Raw genomic sequence first — 23,556 nt, 5'->3', positions numbered from 1 at the left:
GAGGTCAGGACGAAGCTGAGTGGTTTCCCTGGTGTCCCCCAGCCCTTGCTGGCCCCAGGGGCTGATGGCATTTGTGCTCTCTGCAATGCAAACAGGGGCTGCTGAGCCAGTGCTGCCGTGTCTGAGCCTGCAAGGATGGGGCACCTGTGTGAGCTGGGGGAGAGGCCAGGGCTGCAGAGGGGGAATGTTGTTGGCAGCTTCATGAGGATGCTCTGGGACGCTGTCCTGGGCTCTGCAGCGCTCTGGGGATGGATCAGCCCCTGCTCTGCTCCTCCTTCCCGTCTCCCTCAGGGCCCTTGCAGAGCACCAGCTGTTGCTGTCCTCAGCTGCCATGGCAACCCTCAGGACAAAGCGGTGCCAGGGCTGTTCCAGGTACAATTGCAGTGACACTCCTTGGTGCCACCAGGTGCCGTGGCAATGGACACAGGGACCTGTTCCTTGGTTTGGTGCCATGACAACCAATGCCTGGACCTGTTGTGATGGTTGGTGGCCATGGAAAGCTGCCCTGGCCCCTTGCTCAGGGCTGGTGTCAATGCCCAGAGCCAGAGGGGATCCCTTGCTGGGGGCTGTGCCATGGCCACCTGCCCTGTGCCGCGCTGGCCGCTCAGGCACCAGGAACCAGCAGCCACCGGCACTGCCAGGGCCAAAGGCCAGGTCAGCCAGACAGAAAGGGGCAGGGCTGGGCACTGTTTCCATGGCAACCAGCACTGGGGGGACACTTGGGTCACCTGGCCTGGCAGTTGCCACGGAAACCCCTGGCAGGGACTGAGGGCACAGCCCCTGGCACTGGGACACTGCTGGGCCAGGTGCTGAGCACAGGGCTGAGCACGCAGAGATGGTTTTGTTCTTGCTGAGCTGCAGCACAGCCAAAGCCGGCCCTGCCCCTTGTCCAGCCACGCTGGGGAGGGGCTGGGGCTGCGGAGGACCTGGGCAGGGGACACAGCCAGGACAGGGGACCCCAACTGACCCCGGGCATAGCCCAGAGCAGAGCACATCATGGTCAGGGTGTGAAGGGGGGGGAACAGGGAGGAAGGGGGAATTTTGGAGGGAGGGCTTTTGCCTTCCCAGGGAACACTTAGGCAAGAGGGGGCCCTGTTTCACCAGTGGGCAGGGTCACTACCAAAGAGACAGACACCAACCTAAGGAATTGTGTCATTTATATCGTGCACAGCTGCAAAGAATTACAAAAGGATAAGCTCAGCAAACAGGAGAGTTCCCAGCTGGGAGAGGCCCCACTCAGAGGGAGTCGCTGGCCCAGGAGAGCTCCAAGGGCTCCTTTTGGAGCGCTGTTTGCAGGGCCCCAAGAGAGGGGCTTCAGTCCCTGCAATGGCTCATCCTGGCCGCACTTGGCACCAACAGCTTTCTTTGGCAGTGTGAGAACAGGGATGTTGTGCCGCTGAGGGAGCAAAAACAGTTCCCAGGGCTGCTCCTACAGAAACCAGGAGCTGGTTGGGCAGCAGCAGTGGCTGGAGCAGACAGTGTTTGTGATGAGCTGCAGAGGAGCTGAGCCCAGGGGCTGTTGGCCAAGGCCGAGCCCCAGGGAGCATTTCTCAGCTGGCAGGGCAGCCTGAGAAGGGGAGGGGGGAATGGAGCAGTTCTCTTCTGCTGCTGAAACACTGGGATTCCATGCTTTTTGGCCATGGAAAAGAACTCTCCTCCTCCTCCAGGCACCCATGGCCAGAATTAGGATTTCACCTCCGAATTTCCTTATATCCAGAGATTGTTCCCATAGGAATATGGCCAGGACAAGTCTGGCTGGCAATGTTTTCACAAGGGTCACCTCTCATGGGTCCTCGAAACAGTGGGGAAGGCTGCATGCTTTCCTTCCTATGGGAAAGAACTGTCCTACTTCTCCAGGCACTCATGGCCAAGATTGGGCTTCCACCTCCAAAATTCCTTATGTCCAAAGAATGCTTCCAGACAAAAACTGCCATTACTGACAAATCTGGCTGGCCTAGGCCTAGTGAGGCTCTCACCTGCCTTCTAAACACTGGCACTCTGTGCTATGGAATAGAACTGCCCTTCTCATCCACGTGCCCATGGCCAGAATTGGGATTTTGACCTCCAACATTGTCTATTTTCAAAGACTGGAGGAGATTTTTGGCTGAAAATATTTCATGTGAGGGGGAGGAAGGGGCAGGTCCAGCCCTGCCCGGCCCTGTAAGCCCAACATTGCCCTACCCTGGAACCCCAATCCCCCCAGAGCCTCTATCCCAGCCCAGCAGTGTCTGCCAGTCCCTGGCACAGCACAGGCAATGCTCCACAGCCACCTCTGCAGCCCCCAGCCCAGCTCCTGAGGGACCAAATGAGCCCAAGCCTCACCTGGGGGAAGGGCCCAGGGATATCAAGGGGAATTGAAGGCTGACCACAAGGCAAGCACACATCTAGACCTATCTCCTTTTGGAATTTCCATCTGAACAGTGCTGGAATCCAGGAGTTGGTAGCTATGTGTGGGCTTCTCTAAATCTTTTATGTTTTTCTCTCTTTCTGTGTCTTCTTCTTCTGTTTCTGTGCTTCTGCACATTTTGATTAACATTAAATTGAACAGTCTTAGAGTTTGTGAAGTTGAATGGGCCAAGTCAATGCTTTGAGAAGTGTTTTATGTTGATTGAATGTCTGTCATAATTTGACATGAGAAGAATTTAAAAACTTAATAAAAAACTTTTTGTGCAAGTGACAATCTGTTAAACCACTAAGATACTGAACACACCTCTGTGAAACACATATGTTAAAGATGAAAAAGCCCAGGAACCACCTCTTTTTTTTCCAGTCAACAATGAAGCAGTGAGCCCTGGCCCCGGCCCCCATCTCAACCAAAGCAAAGCAATGCAAAGCAAAGCAAAGCAAACCAAACCAAAGCAAACCAAACCAAACCAAGCAACTCTGCCATGGGCTGAGCCCCTTCCCTCCTCCTCAGGTTGGCCCCCACCCCCCCCCATTGGCCCCATTCAAACCAAACTAAACCCCAACAACTACCAAACAGGAAAAGAAGAGAGCCTACAAACTCCTAACCAGAACAAGGCCAGCCACAGCTGTTAGAATCTTACCATTAAGTCCCCTCCCCCCAAGACAATTAAAACAAAAAACTCCTACAACCTGCAATCCACATATATAATCCCACAACTAAAATTAAACAAAACATCCCACAAAAATGAACCATAAAACCAATCCTAACCCAACCACAACTTCAACCACAAGCTACTGACAGGTCAGGTGTTAATCCTTTCAATACTTCAATCCTCCCTCGAGTAAAAGAAAAACAAAATGCAAGCATATAAAAAACCAACATAAAACCATCAAAGTCAGTAAAGAAGAAATTAAATCCCAAAAAACTATTTTTTCATTAAAACACATAAAACTATTGAAAAAATTCAAACTAATATCAAAGAAAAACCTCCATGCTAAATAAAACAACTGTTAAAATAACTGTAATTACATAAAAAGTTTAAACAGGGGGGAAAAAAAGTAATCCAGTATTCCCAAGAGAAGATCTCTATTACCAGAGATAAAAATAATTTTAAAATAAATTATGAAAACCTTTACCTCTAAAGAACTATTTTTAAAATAATACCCCATAAGTTAACATGGCCCATAAACAAGCTGCATAAAAGCTTGTAGCAATAAAAAAAACTTCAAAAGAACAGAGTTCCCCAGACAACTGTTATCCATGACAAAATAAAGTATCACAAAAAAATTTTTTTCCTCCTGTAAAAAAAATCTCCATAAATTTACCAAGAAAAACGTCCATCCCAAAGTAATAAAAAAAAGACTAGTCTAGAAAGAGTAAAGCAACTAGAAATTTTAAGTTCAGTTTCTTTACATTGTCAGTAAAAAGAAAAAGTTGTGAACAAAAACAAGTGTTCTAAAGTGTTTAATTCTTGCTGCGTTTTTTTCTTTTAGATACTTTGAATAAAATTTTCTTCATACCCTTTTAAAATTTTAAGTCTACTTTCCCTTTCTCCTAATCATATCTCACAAAAAAAGAAATACATAAATAGTTAACTGACACTAAAACCCACCACACTCATCAATACATTGCTTAAAAATTCCCAGGATTTGAAAAATCCTTAATTAACAAACCAAAATCAATACAATGCCCTGAAAAATTTTTGCCAAAGTTTCTCTGATTTCCTAAAGTTCTTCTGAGCTCCTGAGAAACTCTTGTTGGTATTTCTCCAGTGAGTCCAACTCAGGGTACACAAACAATTGTAATTCCTTTTAAATGTCTCCTTGAAAGAGTTGTTTGGGGGATGGCAGTCAGGGCTTGTCTGTCCTGCTTGGCACAGCCCAGGCAGGGCTTTCCCAGCCACATTCCACACTCCATTTCCCAGCTGCAGCCGCTGGTGCCTCTGAGTTTTGCTGCCCCAGCCCCAGGGACGCTCTCCTTGTCTGCCCATTCCCCCACGGTCTCTGGGCAGGGATGGCCTCAGTGGGGGCTGCTGACATCCTCAGCACCTTGGAGGCTGCTGCTGAATTTTCCTGCTCTAAATACTTCTTCTTCACTGAAGAATCCTTCAGCTCTTCAGTGCAGGAATTCAGTGTCCCAGGGCTCATTAACATTCAGAACACCTAAACAAGCCAAGCCTCTGGGAATAATTTGATTTCAGTTTACAAATAATTTGTAGTTAAGTAGATCTCGGTAGTATATTCAAAGTGAATATATGATATTTAAAAAGACAGTGAGAAAAGATTTTTTAGGTCCGGTTTAGGGTTTTTTTCCTGTTAATTCATTGATATGGGCAATCTCCAATTGACACTGTATCCAAAAACCACGTGCAGTTTGAATAGATATGAAAATCAAGACCCTTCATGGCTGACTATCAATCAGACTCTGTCCCTACCCCCACCCCACCATTTCCCCCATCCAAGTCCCAGCACTCAGAGCAGCCTTGTGCAAATCTGAGCTCCCTCCAGCCCAGGCTGTATCTGCAGCTTTCAGCTCCTTGGCTCCAAATCCCACCTGCTTTTCTTGGAGAAGGAGCTGCCCAAGACACAGAGGGATGTTCATTTCTTGTCAGCCAACAAAGCCAAGGGAAGGCACAGCTCCATCAAATGCAAAAGTCATTCTTCTCCCTGGTTCCACCCTTCCCTTGATCCCCACAGCCTGTCCTGTTTCCTTCATCCCTGCATTGCCCCGGAATTTCTGGGACAAGGGAGCTCTGCTCTGGGGATGGAGGGAGGTCCAAGGGCCACTACTGGAGTGGGAGCCACAGCTCATCAGGTTTTTGTCCTTTGGGGGTCAGGAACTGCTGAGACTCAGAGGCACAGAAAGTTTCTCTTCATGGCTCACAGAACACAGTTGAACAGGACACAATTTAATAACAATCACAGCTCTTCCCTGAGCATTGTGCAACATGCCAGCAGTGTCTGATGAGTCTGCCATCCACAGGTGATTTCCATACTAAAACTACTTTCAGACAAACATGGTTCTATGATAGATACAAAAACAATTAGTTACTCTATCAGGCTTCTCATCCTGGAGTGGGGGCAAAACAGCTCCAACAATTCCTGATTTGAAAAGCTGTCAGTCCTGGATGGACAAAGGAGGTCAGGCTGCTTTTGGTGCTGAGGAAATGCTGAAACCAGCCTGACTCATTTCATCTCCAGCTTCCTGGCTCATCTCCCCTCTTTTCCCTTCCATGCATTGGCTTTTGTCTCCCCCCAGCCCCCCGGTGAAGAGCCTGGCTCTGTGTTCTCCATCCCCTCCTGGCTGGCACTGCCAGGCTGGCATGAGGAGCCCCTCAGCCTTCCCTGCTCCAGGCTGGACCAGCCCAGCTCCCTCAGCCTCTGCCCACAGCCCAAGGGCTCCAGCCCCACCTTGGAGGCCCTTCCCAGACCCTGCCCCAGTTGCCAGACATCCTTCCTGCTCTGGGCAACCCAACCCAGGCCACAGTGACCTGGATAATCCCCATCCTAGCTGTCCTGGTCACACAGCCCTGGCCCCTTGTCCCCATGTCAGGCTCTGGGGTGGATCCTGTGGAACATCCTTTGGTGGAGGCTGTGGCTCCAGTTGGGCCATGGAGATCCCGGGGGACAGGGACCCTGCTGGGCATGGACAGCATTGGACTTGTTGGGAGAAACTGTGAGGGGGAGCTGGGGCAGAGTGACCAACCCAGTGACCTGACACAGCCCTGCTGGAATGTCACACAGCCCCTCTGGGATGTCACAGCCTGCTCTGTGATGTCACAGCCCATTCTCTGATGTCACACAGCTGGTCTCTGATGTCACAGACAACTCTGTGATATCATAGTCTGCTCTGTGATGTCAGACCTCTGCCCTGTGATGTGACAGCTGGATCTCTGTTATGTCACAGAGGCAGTCTACAATGTCATAGCTCTCGATGACCTCACATAACCCACTCTGTGACCTCATGTTACCAGATGATCAATTGTCTACACCCAGTGAGCTGACGCCTGGAGCTTGTTCTCCAAAACCCCAGGCCTATGGAAACCACTCAATGCCCATTGTGTGAGAAGGGGAACTGGAAGTTCAGCAGCCTCTGTGTCCTGCCAGCTCAGCCAGGCCCACTGGAACATTGGGGTCCACGAGAACCAGGGACCAGCAGAAACACCCCCAGGACAGATGAACACAGCAAAGGGGAGGGGAAATATGTTAATGATTTTGGGGAAGTGATTATCATCTCTATGTTTAGTCCAGGACAATCAATGAATATGTGAGGAAAATACAGAAAATAAACAGAAACCTTCCTGCACTCAGCCTGCACGGCTTTGGGAGGAGCTATGCCCTGTGCATTCCCCTGAATAAAGAATGCTGCTTCTTAATGCTACATTGGGGTTCAGGATTATTCTGTTTTACCACATTTTTGGTAACACTCCCACTACCAAGGAAAGCTCTGTCCCCTGCAGTTCACAAACAGAGAAGGGCTGGTGGCAGATGTGGGGCTCGGAGGCTGCCTCGGGCACAGTGACCATGAAATAATCAAGTTTTCGATGTTCTGTGAAAGAAGGAGGGGCAGCAACGAAACTTCTCCACTGGAATTAGGAAAGGCAGACTTTGGCCTATTTAGGATGCTGATTTGGGAAGTACCAAATCAGGTACTCATTTCTTTTAAGGGAAACAGACCTTAAAAAAGAAGGGGTCCAGGAAGGATGGACACACTTCAAGAAAGTAATTGTAAGGAGGAAGGGGCTGCCTATCCCACTGTGGCAAAAGATGAGCTAGTGAGGAAAATGATTGGCCTGGCTGCCTATGGAGCTTTTCTGGGAACTCAAGGTAAAAAGAGGGAACATCAACTTTGGACAGAAGGTCTAGCAACTTAAGAAGTATTTAAGAATGTTCTTAGGTCATGCAGAAACAAAAGTTGAGAGGGGAAAGCTCAATTAGTGCTAAACCTGACCACTTCTGTGAAAAATAATACAAAATTTTTCTACAGCTAAATTAATAGCAAAACATGAGATAAAAATCTCTACTATATATTGGATGTAGTGGGGAATATAGTAACTAAAGATAAGGAGAAGGCTGAGCCACTTAGCATCTTGTTTCTCTCAATTTTCAGTATAAGGAGAGGTTGTCCTCTGGACAAGTGCTCTCCTGAGCTGGCAGATGGGCACAGGGAGCAGAACAGCCCCTGTAATCCAGGAGGGAGTAGTTGGTGACCTACTGAGCCACTCAGATGCTCACAGGTGTATGGGATCAGATGAGATCCATCCTAGGGGGATAGGGGAGCTGGTGCATGAGCTCCCCAAGCTGCTCTCCATCATTTACGATCAGTACTGGCTCAGCAAGGAGGTCCCAGAGGACTGGAGGTGCCAGTGTGAGCCCATCCCCAAGAAGGGCTGGAAGGAGGAGCTGGGGAACTCCAGGCCTGTCAGCCTGACCTGGGTGACCGGCAAGGTTATGGAAAAGATCACCTTGAGTGCCATCCCAGGGCACCCACAGGATGGCTGAGGGATCAGAGCCAGCCAGCGAGGATTTCAATATCTGCACTGATGATCTGCATGAAGGGATTGAGTCCAGCATCAGGAAATTTGCAGATGACACCAAACTGAGTGTGAGTGTGGATCTGCTGGAGGGTAGGAGGGCTCTGCACAGGGCCCTGGACAGGCTGGATCCAGGACCCAAACCCAACAAGGTGAGGTTGAACAAGTCCAAGTGCCGGGTCCTGCACTTTGGCCACAACAACCCCTGCAGCACTACAGGCTGGGGACAGAGTGGCTGGACAGCAGCCAGGCAGAAAGGGACCTGCAGGGACTCATGGACAGAAGGCTGGACATGAGCCAGCAGTGTGCCCAGCAGGCCAAGAAGGCCAATGGCTCCTGGGCTGGCTCAGAAATCGTGTGGCCAGCAGGAGCAGGGCAGGGATTCTTCCCCTGTGCTCAGCACTGCTTGGGCAGCACCTCGAGTGCTGTGTCCAGTTCTGCCCCCCCCCCCCACAATTGAGGAAGGCCATGGAGGGGCTGGAGCGTGTCCAGAGAAGGGCAACAAGGCTGGGGAGGGGTCAGGAACACAAGTCCTGTGAGTAGTGTCTGAGGGAGCTGGGGTTGTTTATCCTGGAGAAGAGGAGGCTCAGGGCAGACCAGGCAGTTTTAGGGGAACAGGTTAGACTTGATGATCTCTAAAGTATTTTCCAACCTTGCTGATTTTGGGATTCTCTGAAACCACCATTGGCGCAGTTCAGAATGAGCCCTGGGCCTCCTCTTCAGAAGCTCCAGCAGCCCAGGTCCCTCAGCTTCTCCTGCCAGCCCCAAAGCCCATCCTGTCAGTCCTGCAGAGCCTCTGCAGCTCCTCCTCACTGCCCAGAACAGGGAGCCCCAGAGCCAGACACAGCAGCCCAGATGTGTCCCCCTGGCCTGTGGTGCCTCTGGCAAGGGAGCAGCACCAGGCACTGCAGGAGCCTGCAGACAATTCCTGCAGCACTTGTAGGATGATCCTGCTGCCCAAGGGACGTTCCCATGGGCCAAGTCAGGAACTGCAATGGGGAGTGGGGCCAGAGAGGAAAGGGCAAACAGGGATGGGCTGTTTGCAGGGGAGGGAACTGGGGTGGGCAATGGGAAGAAATGTGTACCAGTGAAGGGTAAAGAAAGCAAAGGTGAAGCCAAAATAATGCTCAGGGCAGTTTGGGAGTGGCTGCCAGGCAGCCCTGGCTCTGAGCCACAGCGTCTGCAGTGGCACAGGAAACTCCCAGCTGATGGGAACAAACTTTCTGGCTGACTGCAGAGGCCAGGACAAAGCTAAATGGTTTCCCTGGTGTCTCCCAGCCCTTGCTGGCCTCAGGGGCTAATGGCATTTGTGCTCCCTCAGGTTCATGTCCCCACACCAACAGCATGGGGGTGCTCCCCCTGCTGTGTGCAATGCAAACAGGGGCTGCTGAGCCAGGGCTGCTGTGTCTGTGCCTGCAAGGATGGGGCACCTGTGTGAGCTGGGGAGAGGCCAGGGCTGCAGAGGGGGGATGATGTTGGCAGCTCCATGAGGACACTCTGGGACACTGCCCTGGGCTGTGCAGTGCACTGGGGATGGATCAGCCCCTGCTCTGCTGCTCCTTCCTGTCTCCCCCAGGGCTCTTGCAGAGCCCCAGCCATGCTGTTTGCCCCCAGCCTGCCCACAGCCACCCTGGGGCTGCTCACGGGGGTTTTCTGTACTGAGCATTGCCCTAGCTGTGTTCTTGAGAGAGCCTGGGCAAGGAGCCTGGAGCCCCCAGGCCCTGGGCTGAGGCGTCAGTGCTGCCCCAGCAGTGCCCATGGCCTGTCCCTGCTGCAGCCATGGCACTGCCACCCCCAGGACTGTGCCTGGCCCCGAGAGCACTCAGGCCCTACAGCAACACCAGGACCACCAGGGCAGCAGGGCAGGGCCATGGCAGTGGCACTGGCAACACCAAGTGCTGCTGCTGGGCACAGCTGCTGGGCCAGCACTGATCTGCCCCCAGCTCTGCACACAGACATTGCTGCTACAGCTCCAGAGAAGGCAACAAAAGGGCATCTCTGCAGAAAACTATGCTGCGAGATCCTTTAGTTCCTTGAAAGCCACTGAGAGTGCAACCCCTCATTGACACAGTCTGTGGCCACGGGGAAGGTAGAGAAAAACAAAATGATAAATGGCAGAAGGAGTGGCTTTTCTTTGCGGACAACATTAAAAAACTAGAACAAAGAAAAAGAACCTCCAAAATTAAACTAACAAAAAGTATCAAAGATTACAAGTGATTTGCAGAAATTGACCAGCAGTTTAATGTTCCTGACACCATCCAGTCATCAGTCTCCTCACTGCAGCCTTGAGCTCCTCGTTCCTCAGGCTGTAGATGAGGGGGTTCAGGGCAGGAGGCACCACTGAGTACAGAACTGACAGAGCCAGATGCAGGGATGGGGAGGAGATCGAGGGGGCCTTCAGGTGAGCAAACATGACAGTGCTGAGAAACAGGGAGAGCACAGGCAGGTGAGGGAGGCAGGTGGAAAAGGCTTTGTGCAGTCCCTGCTCAGAGGGGATCCTCAGCACAGCCCTGAAGATCTGCACATAGGAGAAAGCAATGAACACAAACCTGAGTCCTAAACAGGCACAAACTGCAATGAGCCTTAAGATTCCACTCCACAATTCCTAGAGGACACTGAAGCCCCTGCAAGGAGAAGGCACTTGCCTCATCAACCTGAAAAACAGCTCCGACTGCACTCAGCAGAAACCCATGGCTGAGGCAGCTCTCCTGTGCAGCACAGCTGGGCCCTCCTGGGGCTCCATGGTTGCACACCCCAGCTTAGCTCTGGTCTCACAAGAGATTTTTGGGTGAGCAGCTGAATCCAACACCTGCTGTCCTTCCCATGAGCTCAGGAGAAGCACGTCAAGAGAGCAAGAGTTTTAGGCTTAACACATCTTTCCTTTTCCAGTTTTAGGCTAAAAGACACTTGACTGAGATTAAATTGGTTCTGGTCATTGTTCCCTCTGCCTTGGTGTTCTCCATGCCAGCTGTGTCCTCGCAGAGAGGAAAGGGTGCTTGTGAAGAGTTGGCAAAGAATGGCTTTTGCCTAGGAAGAGAGAAATGAAGGGCTGAGCTGTGATCAGAGATGGTTTGCAGTGTCCTGACCCTCCCCCTACCCCCCCCTGAACCAGTGGGACAACAGGTCTACCACAAATGCAGAGGGACAACAGGTCTACCCAAGCTCTGGGGGCACAACAGGTCTACCACGACTATGGGGAGACAACAGGTCTACTCCAAATCTAGAGGGACAACAAGTCTACCTGGGCTCCAAAAGGACAACAGGCCTACCTCAGCTCTGGGGGGACAATAAGTCTACCCCAAATCCAGAGTGACAACAGGTCTACCCCAAATCTAGAGGGACAACAGGTCCACAGAAAACCTGGCTATATAACAGATATACCCTGGCTCCATAGGGACTCCAGGTCTACCCGGGCTCCAGAGGGACAACTGGTCTATCCCCGCGACCACAGACGGCAGCAAACGGGCTCCCTCGCAGGATGCTACCGGCAATGGGAGACCCGGGGCCGCCACGAGAAAGGCTTGTGTGGAGGGCTGATTGTCAATAGATGGCAGCGAGGGAGCTGCTGTGCTCCATCCGAAAGCCTGCGGCAGAATCAGGTGGTCTAGGAATGATTTAGCACCAGGTGCCCCAGGATGATGTGGTCCATGCCGGGGAGGAGGTGGCGCCACATCTGCCTGGCCCTGCAGTGCCAAGCAGGAGCGGCGCTTCTGAGCGAGTCCGTTCTAGGGCGGGCAGGCACCGTGGGTGGGCTCTGGCCCTGAACAATTGTGCCCGCCAAGGCAAGTCCGGGAATTAAGGGTGGCAGGAAAGGGATGAGGGACCACTGCCTCGGCCGCCAGCAGTGCCCAGGGGGGCCGCCCCCCCTTGCAAATGGGCAGGCAGAAGCCAGGGTGGAGCAGGACATGCTGGCAGCTTCTGTGTCCGCCTGGCCTCGGCCAGCGAGTGACTCTAGGATGGTCTTTGGCCCTTCTCTCTCGTCCTCTCAGGCTCCTCTTTGGCCCTTCTCTCTCGGCCTCTCTGGATCCTCTTTCGCCCTTCTCTCTCGCCTCTCCGGATCCACTCTTTCGGGCCCCCTTGGTGAACTTGCGGAGCTGGCCGCGACGACAGGTCTACCCGGCACCCACCGAAATTGGACCAAGTCCTGCTGGAGCGAGGTAGACCTGTTGTCCCCCGGAGCTTGGGTAGACCTGGTGTCCCCCACAGCTGGGGTAGACCTGCTGTCCCTCCGGATTCTGGATAGACCTGGTGTCCCTCTGGAGCTGGGGTAGACCTAGTGTTTCTACAGAGCCAGGTTAGACCTGTTGCCCCTCCAGATTCCGGGTAGACCTGTTGTCCCGCCAGAGCTGGGGTAGACCTGTTGTTTTGTTTGAGTGCTCAATTGTGCCAAAGTCTCCTGTCGCATGAATCATCTGCTGCAAGCATGGGGTACAGGTGCAGAGCCTGAAAGGCCAAGAGGGACAGGAGAGCTACTTGATGCCCTTGAGCATGCTGAGGGGGAGCCCAGAGACACTGCCATGTGGATCTTAGCATCCAAGCAAGAGTGACTGAGTGGGGAACTTTGCCCTCAGTGCTGTCCTGAATCCAAGTGTCCCAGGTGAACTGTGGCACTGGGGCACACCCAGGAAACACTGCCGGGCCCCCCAGAGCCCCAGTGAGGCAAGGGAGCCTGGCCTGCCCCATGGCATGTGCCCAGGCAGTTGAGATGCTGAGGATCAGGGTGCACTTCAGCCCAGCCTTTGGTGCCAGGGCAACAGCTGCCAGTGCCAGGAGAGCCTCCTGCTCCTCTCCTGGCTCAGCATGATGGAAAGGGGAGAGTGGTGCTGCCAGAACTAATGCACAGCCCCAGCAGGGGGTGCCCACAGGGCATGGGTCTGCAGGACCTGGGGCAGCTGCAGACTGTCTCCCTGTCATTTTCTCCTGCTAGGCAGTGCATCCAGCTCCTAAGCAGGAACATGCATGTATGCTGAGTAACTCCCTCCCTGCACCGCCAGTGCCCATCGGCTTTGGGCCAAGGCTGCCCAGCTGCCAACACCATGACATGGAAAGGTTCAACAGACAGAATCTGGCTTGGCTCTAAGGGCCTATTCTGCTCCAAACTTCCCCTCTCCAGAATGTCCCTTTTACCACAACAGCTTCTGTTCCTTCACTTACCAATCCTCCATGCTTCCAAAAGTCTCACCAAGATATCATGATAGGGTAGGTGGTCATCACTCTCTTCCTCCTGGCTGCAAGGACCTCTTTGTTGCTGAGGGAAATGTTGCAGTGTGTTGTAAACTTCCTTCCCCAGGTGTGCCAATACCTCTCTTCCCCTTCCCCCCTCGCCCCCTTCTGGGTTGTCAATCAGATTTAACATTCCAGCAAGGCGTTGTGTGGTTGGTCAAGTTCAAAGGATGGGGCCATTGGCCTGTCTAGGTGTCTTCCCCCCCTGAGACCCTGCCCCTCTCACCTGGTTGGGTGGCTCACCTGTTCCCTCCCCTTCCCCTGTCCCTGAGCTTAAAAAGGTGATCAGGCCATGCGGTCAGGATTCTGTTGGAGCAGTTGCTCACATTCAGACCTTTGTAACCATGGAATAAACCTCTGGATATAAACCCTCCAGCAGAATCCATCTCCTTTTCCTCCTCACCATTTGCCTGAAGCCTTTCTCCTGAGGTAAACGGAGTTCCTAACTTGTTCCTAAGTTCCTAAGCCTGGACTTGTTCAGTGCCCAGCTGCAACCTCCAGCAAGCTAAAGGTATCTCTGGGGTGATATACCGCAGTTGCTGCCTTTGGCCCAGCAGCAAGGGTCAGACTGGCCCAGGCACAATGTAACTGGTAATATTGGGATTCATATTCCAATATTTTGGCATCCCTGGGGTTGGTTAAGCGACTCTGCAGCCCGAGAACGGACTCTCAGTACCTCGGAGAAGCTTCTGGCAGCCGTGCACCCAGCTGAAAAGGGCTTTGGTTGCATTGCCCTCAGCTAGAGACTTTGGGAATATTCCCAGAAGAAGTTTCACGGACTGTTCAGTGCCTCTGGAAAGCCCAGCTCCTTTGTAGTGAGCAGATTTTCCAGAGGGAGGACAGGGTAGCCTCTCTCGCCCACAGAGAGGTCCTGTTCCAGTAAAGAGACTCGCCTGTACCCAGCCAGCTACAGCTTCCATTTCGGTTAAGTATCTCTGCTCTCAGTGGAGCAGAAGCTCAAAAACAGACTCTGCCGTGAGTTCTGTTCCTTTTTTGCCTTTGCAAATTTGGCTTCCCCACAGACCGGAATTCATTGCGTTCTAGCTTTTAGCTTTCTGCTGCATGTGTTACTCTCTTTTGGAATGCACGCCGGAGCGGTAGTGCTCTGCCCTTCCCCCTGGCTCAGCAGCGCAGCGTGCTCGGCTCTCTCCACGTGGTCAAGGGATATCTGTCTCTCTCTCTCTCTCTCTGTGCGGGGGCGGGGGGGGGGGGGGGGGGTGTTCTCTGCACACGCGGCGAGGGCGGGCCCCGGTTTCAGCTTGCTATGTGGCATGGCTGCTCTCTCTGCTTCACAGGGGGGCTGCATTCCACGGTGGGGGAGGCTTTGTTTCTGCCTTGGCTCGGCAGGGCGTGCCCTGCTGCTGCTGCCCGGGAATTTTAAAAGCAGTATATACAGCTGCATTGTGAAGCTTTTGTCTGCTCGTTATCGCTTTCCTATCTGTGTTTTTTTTTAGAAATGGGTAGCTGATTTTGGCTTTGTTTTTGGTCAAGCGGGATTAGGAACTTTGCCTTTTACATCTAACAAGGGTTCCAAACTCAGCATTGTACAAAAAGGAGTGTTTTATAATATTGTTAGCATTTTATCAGTGGTAATGTGAAGTTCTCAAAAGGAAAATTGAAACAGTTTATAAGATGGCTTTTCCTGCACTTCCCGAAAATGTCCCCTGAAGAAATCCACAATATTCAATTCTGGGATAAATTTGGAAATGAATTGATAACCTTAGGACAATCTGGCAATGCACCCTCAGCTAAATTTGTGTTTTGGAGTTTACAAATTCGAACAGCATTGCTCAAACAAAAGGAAATGGAGAAAAAGCCAAATGTAAAACCATGTACCTCTGCTCTCCCTGTTTCTCCCTCTCCTAGCTCTAAAACCCCTAAACGTCTTACCCCAAAACTTGGTATTTTAAAGAGAGCGCACTCCTTGGGAAGTTGACTCCCAGAGTCTGTTAAAATGCCTGAGTTGCCCTGTCCACAAGGCCCTGGCCAGGCTGCGTGGAACCTTCCCCAATCCCCGGTGTCCCCTCCTCTGAAACCCACAGTATGTGTCACCTTTCCAGAGAGCAGTGATGCCCAAAATGGCCCCCAGTCCCTAGGGGGTCCACAAGATGGTGGATGCCACGTTGCATCTTCCCAAACCTGGTCTTCTTCTTCCCAAAATCCTCTTAAGCATCCCGAAACTCCAGCCCCATCCCCCTCTCCTCCTGTTCCTTGTGACACCTTCCCCCCTCCCCCTCCCTTTCCTGCAGTACCCTCAGCTCCACCCCTCTACTCCTCCCAGGGGGCGTCTGCTGACGTGACGTCACCAGGCATCCCCGCCCCCTGCTCGCCCCTTGATCCCGCCCCCTGTTCCTAGGGTGTCCCCGCCCCTTGCCAGCCCCCTGTCTCCACCCCCTGTACCCGTTGCGTCCCCGCCCCCTCCCCAGGTTCCTACAGGTGGGACACACTCACTGCCTGTCCCCAAACCTGTATCTGTGATCCCAATGCTTCCAATTCAAGTGATACAGAGCAGGGAACAGCAGACCAAATGCATAAACCCATGTTGTCACTGGCTCCTGTTACCTTTCAGCCTGCAGCTCAGGGAGCAGCCCCAACTGCTAATTGGAGTTCTTTTGGACGACAATTGATTAAGGACATCTGTAAATCTCATAAAGAATATGGTCCACACAGTCCATATTTCCGTGGCCTTTTAAATTCTGAATTGAGTAGGACTGTAGTGATTCCACATGATTTAAAACAGCTTTTTTCCTGTCTCATGACCTCCACGGAATTCAAATTATGGGAATTAGCATGGAAACAAATGCTGAATGATGCTCTCCCAGGCTTGCATGCTGATCCAAACACAGCCAAAGACAACAGGGGTAACCCTATCACCATCAAGCACCTCTGTGGTGAGGGCCAATGGTCTTCTCCCTCAATCCAAGCTACTGCAATTCCTGCAGAAACACTCGAGAAAGTAAAAGAAGCAGCTGAAAAAGCATTCTTTTCCCTACAACCTGAGGGGCCTTTTGAACCCTATAGTAAAATTAAACAGCTACCATCAGAGACTTTTTTGAAATTTGTAGAAAGGTTAACTAGAGCTATTGAAATACAAGTTAAAAAAGAGTATGCTAGAGAAGCGATTTTAGAGGAAATGGCATTTACAAATGCAAATAAACAGTGTCAAGCAGCAATCCTGAGCCTTCCTATAGAACCTCCCCCTATACTAAAAGACATGCTTCTAGTCTGTAACAGGAAAGTGCCTCTGATGAGTGTGGCTGAAGACACCAGACCAAGGCTGCTGCCAAGACACACCTCAGCATGTCGCCGTTGCCAGCCCTGCGCCTTTTCCCTCTGCACAGCAGTACCCTGGGCAGCAGCGGAGACCAGCAATGGCTGAGCCCACAAAACCATGCCTGCTTTGTAATAACCTAGGGCACTGGAGTAACCAGTGCCCCCTGAAAAGGGAATTTGATGAATTCAGACATGGCAGGGGAGGAGAACTACAAGCCCTCCCCGGGGGTCAACAACAACAAAAAAACTGAAAAGGGAGCGCCGGCCTGCCAGGCGTGCAGACACAAAAAGAGCAGGCCAAGGGAATAAGGGTAGCAAAACAAATCAAGCGCGCGATAATATTAATATTTGTGTAAGTGAAGCAGGTGCTTCAAAGACCAAGTCTGCTGGTCCACTGTTGAAAGTGAAACAAAATAACCTTTGTTATGATTTAGATGATCCTGTGTTAACCACGTCTTCTGTGAATGAGCCTTACAGGTTGCAGCTGACAGAGTCACTCCACCTGGAGGACACTGACTGGAATTTTGTCTCTGTTAATCCTGAACAGAAGGGTACTTGGAACCAGGTTCATTGTAAGTACATCATCATTGGGGACACCAAACACACACCACAAGAGATTGAAATTGCTCCAGGAATGACAACATCAGATCCTGAGCAATTCGTTCTCGGCCTGCACTGTTTCCACCCACCCCTGTTTCTTCCCAAGGGACAAATTGTTGCACAAGCTATCCCTGTGCCATCTTTACCTGAAAATATTGAAAAACAAGGGCCCAAAGTCGCCCGAGTCCAAATTATTGGGAAAGACAAACCCAAATTATGGTGTAACCTCATTGGGGGTGGGGAGTCAAAACGCATTGAGATGCTTGTAGACACGGGTGCAGACTGCACAGTAATTCCAGTACAAGACTGGCCAGCACATTGGCCTTTGCAAAAAGTTGCAGGTCATCTTCAAGGTGTAGGAGGTCTGCAATTGGCAAGACAATCCAAAAGCATTATTCAATTTGAGGGACCAAACGGACAATTGGCAAATATCCGTCCATTTGTGTTAGATTATTTGGAACCTTTGTTAGGGAGAGATTTAATGGCCCAGTGGGGTGTCACAATTGATATTCCAGACTCTCCACAGCATATTTGTGCAGCAGTCATTGAACAACAGCGCCCCACCCAAAAACTGAAGTGGAAAACAGACAAACCAGTTGATGTGAAACAGTGGCCGCTCAGTAAACAAAAAATAAAGATGCTTGAGGAACTAGTGGAAGAGTAACTAAAAAAGGGCCACATTGTGGAGACCATGTCCCCATGGAACTCTCTAGTGTTTGTCATCCAAAAAGCTGACAAAAAGAGATGGCGACTTCTTCACGACCTCCGACAAATTAATAATGTAATTGAAGATATGGGTTCTCCCCAGCCTGGTATGTCATCCCCAACAATGCTTCCTCAAGATTGGAAATTAGCTGTTATTGATATTAAAGATTGTTTTTTTCCAAATCCCCTTGCACACTGACAATGCACCGTGTTTTGCATTCTCCGTCCCTTCCATTAATATGGAATCACCTATGAAAAGGTACCATTGGACCGTTCTTCCTCAGGGATTAAAGGTATTTCCTGCTATCTGCCAGTGGTATGTCTCTTCCCTGCTTTCCCCAGTACGTGCAGCCACAGAGAAGGCCATCATCTATCATTATATGGATGATATCCCTATGTGTGCCCCCAATGATGATTTACTCACACATGCGCTTGACCTAACGATCGATGCATTGATTGTTGCAGGGTTCGAGCTCCAGGAAAAGAAAATTCAAAAGATGCCACCTTGGAAGTATTTGGGCTTAGAAATTGGAAATAGGACCATTGTTCCCCAAAAACTAGAAATCAATCCAAGGATCAAGACCCTTGCGGATGTCCACAAGTTGTGTGGGTCTTTGAATTGGGTAAGATCATGGCTCGGTCTGACTAACGAAGACCTTGCCCCTCTTTTCAATTTATTGAAAGGGGGAGAGGACCCAGGTGCTCCTAGGTCCATTACCCCAGAGGCACAGAAAGCTCTAGAAAAGGTTCAGATTGCAATGTCCACAAGACAGGCCAACTGATGCTGGCCTGACCTGCCATTCAAATTTATCATCCTAGGTAAGTTGCCACACCTCCATGGAATTATTTTCCAGTGGGAGGAAAAACAAACACCTCAGGCAAAGAACCCACCAAAAAAGGACCGGGACCAGAGGGACCCTCTCTTGATCATAGAATGGGTTTTCCTCAGTCACAAAAGGTCCAAGAGACTGACAAAGCCTCAGGAGCTGGTAGCGGAACTGATCCGGAAAGCATAGACCCGGATCAGGGAGTTAGCAGGATGTGATTTTAAGTGCATTCACATTCCAGTTGAGTTAAAATCAGGTCAAAATACTATGAAAATACTGGAACAATTGTTTCAAGAAAATGAAGTGTTGCAGTTTGCTCTGGATTCCTACTCAGGACAAATTTCGGTAGCGTGGCCCGCTCACAAATTGTTCGAACAAGATGTTCAATTTACCTTAAAACTGAGAAGTGCTTTAAGTAGGAGACCTTTAAAAAAGGCTCTGACTGTCTTTACAGATGCGTCCGGGAGGTCCCACAAGTCCGTTATGACTTGGAAGGATCCTCAAACCCAGCAGTGGGAGACAGACATTGGTGAGGTGGAAGGTTCACCTCAGGTTGCTGAATTGGCTGCAGTTGTTAGGGCCTTTGAAAGGTTCTCAGAACCATTTAATCTGATTACAGACTCTGCATATGTGGCAGGAGTAGCATCCAGGGCAGATCAAGCAATACTGCAAGAAGTGTCTAACATCGCACTTTTCGAATTGCTCTCAAAACTGGTAAAGTTAGTCACTCACCGAGAGCAACCATTTTATGTGATGCATGTCAGGTCACACACTGACTTGCCAGGGTTTATGGCTGAAGGCAACAGAACGGCAGATGCTCTTGCTGCACCTGCAGTGATGGCCACTCTCCCAAATGTTTTTGAACAGGCAAAAATTAGCCACCAGCTTTTCCACCAAAATGCACCTGGCCTGGTTCGTCAGTTTAACATCACTCGAGAACAGGCCAAAGCGATTGTGGCCACATGCCCAAATTGCCAACAACATGCACTCCCTACAGTGAGTACGGGAGCAAACCCAAGGGGACTGAACAGTTGTGAACTGTGGCAAACAGATGTAACACACATACAGTCTTTTGGGCGGCAGAAATATGTTCACGTTAGTGTAGATACCTTTTCTGGAGCGGTCTATGCTTCTGCCCACACAGGAGAATCATCTATCGATGCTATTAAGCACCTCTTACAGGCTTTTTCTTTCATGGGCATCCCCAAGGAGCTGAAAACTGATAATGGGCCTGCTTATAAATCCAAGGAATTCAGGAGCTTCCTGCAGCAATGGGGAGTAGAGCACAAAACTGGCATCCCCTACTCCCCTACAGGTCAAGCCATTGTAGAAAGAACTCACTGTGATATTAAAAGGGTCCTGGACCAACAACAGCAGGTTCTGAAGGTGGAACCTCCCCACATCCGGTTATCCAGGGCGCTATTCACAATCAATTTTCTGAATTGTTCTTTTGACAGCCTGAACCCACCCATCCTATGCCACTTTGGGTGGAGCAATCATAGGGTAATGAAAGAAAAACCTCCGGTTTTAGTAAAGGACTCTGAGACTTGGAAAATGGTGGGACCTTACAAATTGGTTACTTGGGGACGTGGATACGCTTGTGTGTCCACCCCCTCTGGTTTAAGGTGGGTTCCTTCCAAATGGGTAAAGCCCTATGTTCCCAAGGTCTCAGAGAAATCTACAGAAGCGCCCCAGGTTGCTCATGCTGCCTGGAGAAGAAAACGCCGCACGCGTTCTCTGGAGGAAGTTCCATTTAAGCCTCCTGTCTGGAATAGTTTGTAATATATGTTTGTTTCAAGTTTTTGTACCAGTTTAGATCCCACTGTTCGTGTGTAGCCTCGAGATGCCATGAGACCGAGCCTGCTTCTTGTCCTACTTGTGATCATCCCACCTGCTATCTCCTGCATAGTGCCTCAGCCCAAACCACATATGGACTACCTTGACAAAGGTTCTCGGACATCAACAGAGAAACTGACAACTGGCTGAATGGACTGTTCAAGGGCTGGGGAGTCTCGGGCTGGTTGGGAACTATTCTGAAAACTGTGTTTTTAGTGCTGTTTATTTTAGTTATATTTATTGTAATTATTAGTATTGTTTTTGGACTAATCAAACGCATGGTTCTCAAGTTAATTTCAAGCTCATCTCCCCCTCCTGAGGTCTACCATTTGGAAGCCCTCGGTGCTCCAATGGATGACCTAGAAGCCTCAGTGGAAGACACTGACCCTCCTGTAGAGGAAGAACTGATTTACCAACCATGGTTTGGCAATCATTCTGCACCACAAACACAGTCCTCTTCTTTTTAAACAAAACTAGGGGGAGATTATGCAGTGTGTTGTAAACTTCCTTCCCCAGGTGTGCCAATACCTCTCTTCCCCTTCCCCCCTCGCCCCCTTCTGGGCTGTCAATCAGGTTTAACATTCCAGCAAGGCGTTGTGTGGTTGGTCAAGTTCAAAGGATGCCCCTCAAGCCCAGGGGCTTTTGGCCTGTCTGGGTGTCATCCCCCCCTGAGACCCTGCCCCTCTCATCTGGTTGGTGCTCACCTGTTCCCTCCCCTTCCCCTGTCCCTGAGCTTAAAAAGGTGATCAGGCCATGCGGTCAGGATTCTGTTGGAGCAGTTGCTCACATTCAGACCTTTGTAACCATGGAATAAACCTCTGGATATAAACCCTCCAGCAGAATCCATCTCCTTTTCCTCCTCACCATTTGCCTGAAGCCTTTCTCCTGAGGTAAACGGAGTTCCTAACAAGCCTGGACTTGTTCAGTGCCCAGCTGCAACCTCCAGCAAGCTAAAGGTATCTCTGGGGTGATATACCGCAGTTGCTGCCTTTGGCCCAGCAGCAAGGGTCAGACTGGCCCGGGCACAATCTAACTGGTAATATTGGGATTCATATTCCAATAGGGAAAGGTGAGCGATTTATGGATACTGAGTGTGAAGTTGCACTCTGCTGCAGGGCTGTTGCTGTCTGACTCCTGCTGCTTTAGGATGGCCAGATGCTTAGCCTATTTCCCAGGAAGCTGAGTGCCTCAGGCTTTTCTTTTGTCACCTGAGGGGTGCAAAGCTGAGAAGATGATCAAGACTTTCTCCAAGAGGTGACTGCCCTTAATCTCGGAGGTCTCTGTGGTCATTCGACCACAAGATGTGTTAGAGAGTCTCTTTTCCCAGCTGAAGAATGACTCAGGATTCCTTGGCTCTCATTCTCAAGGTTGTTTATTATTTCTTATGTACATCATTCTTTCTCCAACCCATGGAGGTCTGTCTGGCAGGTCAGGTTGAGGCACACTGACCTCCTTCAGAGGCGGTGTTATCTTTTATACCAAAAACCATGTGTACATTATTTACAATAATTTCCCAATACCTCTGTTAGACAGTGTGTTTCTACTCTATACCAATCTAAAAGTGCCAACATCACCCAGAAGATGCAGGCTAAGAAGAAAGAAGAAGGATAGGACATGCCCAGATTCCTCCAACTTGCCTCCTGAACCCCCATTCTAAGGATCTTAAAATTCTACTTTTCTATCTTGGAACAAACTAATTATCATTCTACTTAAACTTTCATGGCTTGTGAATCCTCATATAAGGTTGGTAATTGTTTTTTCCAAGGGCTAAAATCAAAGGCACAGGTGGTTTTGACTCTGTGCCAAGGTCTCTGAGCCCACTGTCAGGGTCTTGAGTCCTGCAGGGCAGCCAGAGGAATTCCTGGGTTCCAACACTTTAACAGGAAAGTGGGGAGTAAGAGATCAAGTGCATCCCTGTGCCAGGCACACATTGGCTTCCATCCTGTGGGCACAAGAAGTGAGGCTGTGAGATAGCTTGAACGCAGCCAGCACAGCTCCGTCACACTCTGGCTGTGCACAGCTGCTGACAGCTCCTGGGAAAGGGCATTTACAGTTCTTTCTGTGGGGCTTGAAGAATCCCTCTGCCAGTGAGGTGAGGAGGTTCAGCCCATCATCTTGACAGCAGAAGCCAGAGCAGAGAAGGGCAGTAATTTTTAACTATAAAATTCTTTCTCTTGGCTTGCTGAGGTCTGTTCAGCAGGTCAGACAGAGGCACTCTGGCCACTCTTGGGGTGGTGTTATCTTTTTATACTAAAAACTACATGTACATTATTTACCAAAACTTCCCAATACCTATCACCTATGTCAGACAGTGAGCTTCTACTCCAAACCAATCCAAAAGTGCCAGCATCACAGCAGAAGATGGAGGCCAAGAAGAAGAAGGAGAAAGACTGGACACACCCAGATTCCTCCATCTTGCCTCCCGAACCCCCATTCTAAAAACCCCAAAAATCTATTTTTCACCCCATGACAAACTATTATTCTACTTAGAATTTCGTCGTTTGCAGATCCTCATATATATAAGGTTCGAAAGTTTTTTTTCCATGGGTCAAAATCAAAGTCACAGTGGTCTTGGGCTCTGTGCCAAGGTCTCTGAGCCCCCCGGGCAGGGGGCTGGAGCCATCCAAGACAGCCAGAGGAATTTCCTGGGTTCTGAAACTTACCAGTAACTCTGTGCGGGGATTTGCATCCCTTGTCAATAACCCAAAGTAAAATAATTTAAATGATGCCTTCACTTATGCCAGGGATCTTGCCTCGAGTCCCTGAAGGTCTAAAGTTGAGGTTCTCCCTGAAAATTCCTCAGCGCTGGCTAGAGATCTGTAGATTCATTGAAGCTCTAGGCTGATCTTCTGGCTGGCACAAAAACTCCATAATGTTGGAACAAGCCTTCTTAACACTGATTTGGTTTAAAAAGGCATAATTTATTCAGACCTGAGGTCACACAAGGGAAACTCCTAACCATTTGTGTACACACAATTTTACAAGTAAGCAATTTACATATTACAACTTACCATAAAGCCCAGATTCAGGCCTTGTTTTGTTTGTTTTGTCTATTCCTACATTCCTGAGCTGGATGTTTTCTTCTTATCTTCCAACTGTTCTTGCTGGGAAAAGCAGTTTTTGTGTGCTTGGTTTCTCTGTTCACAAGCCCA

The sequence above is a fragment of the Melospiza melodia genome, chromosome 7 (genome assembly GCF_035770615.1).
Source record: "Melospiza melodia melodia isolate bMelMel2 chromosome 7, bMelMel2.pri, whole genome shotgun sequence".
Lineage (NCBI taxonomy): Eukaryota > Metazoa > Chordata > Aves > Passeriformes > Passerellidae > Melospiza > Melospiza melodia.
This window is presented reverse-complemented; position numbering follows the sequence as displayed.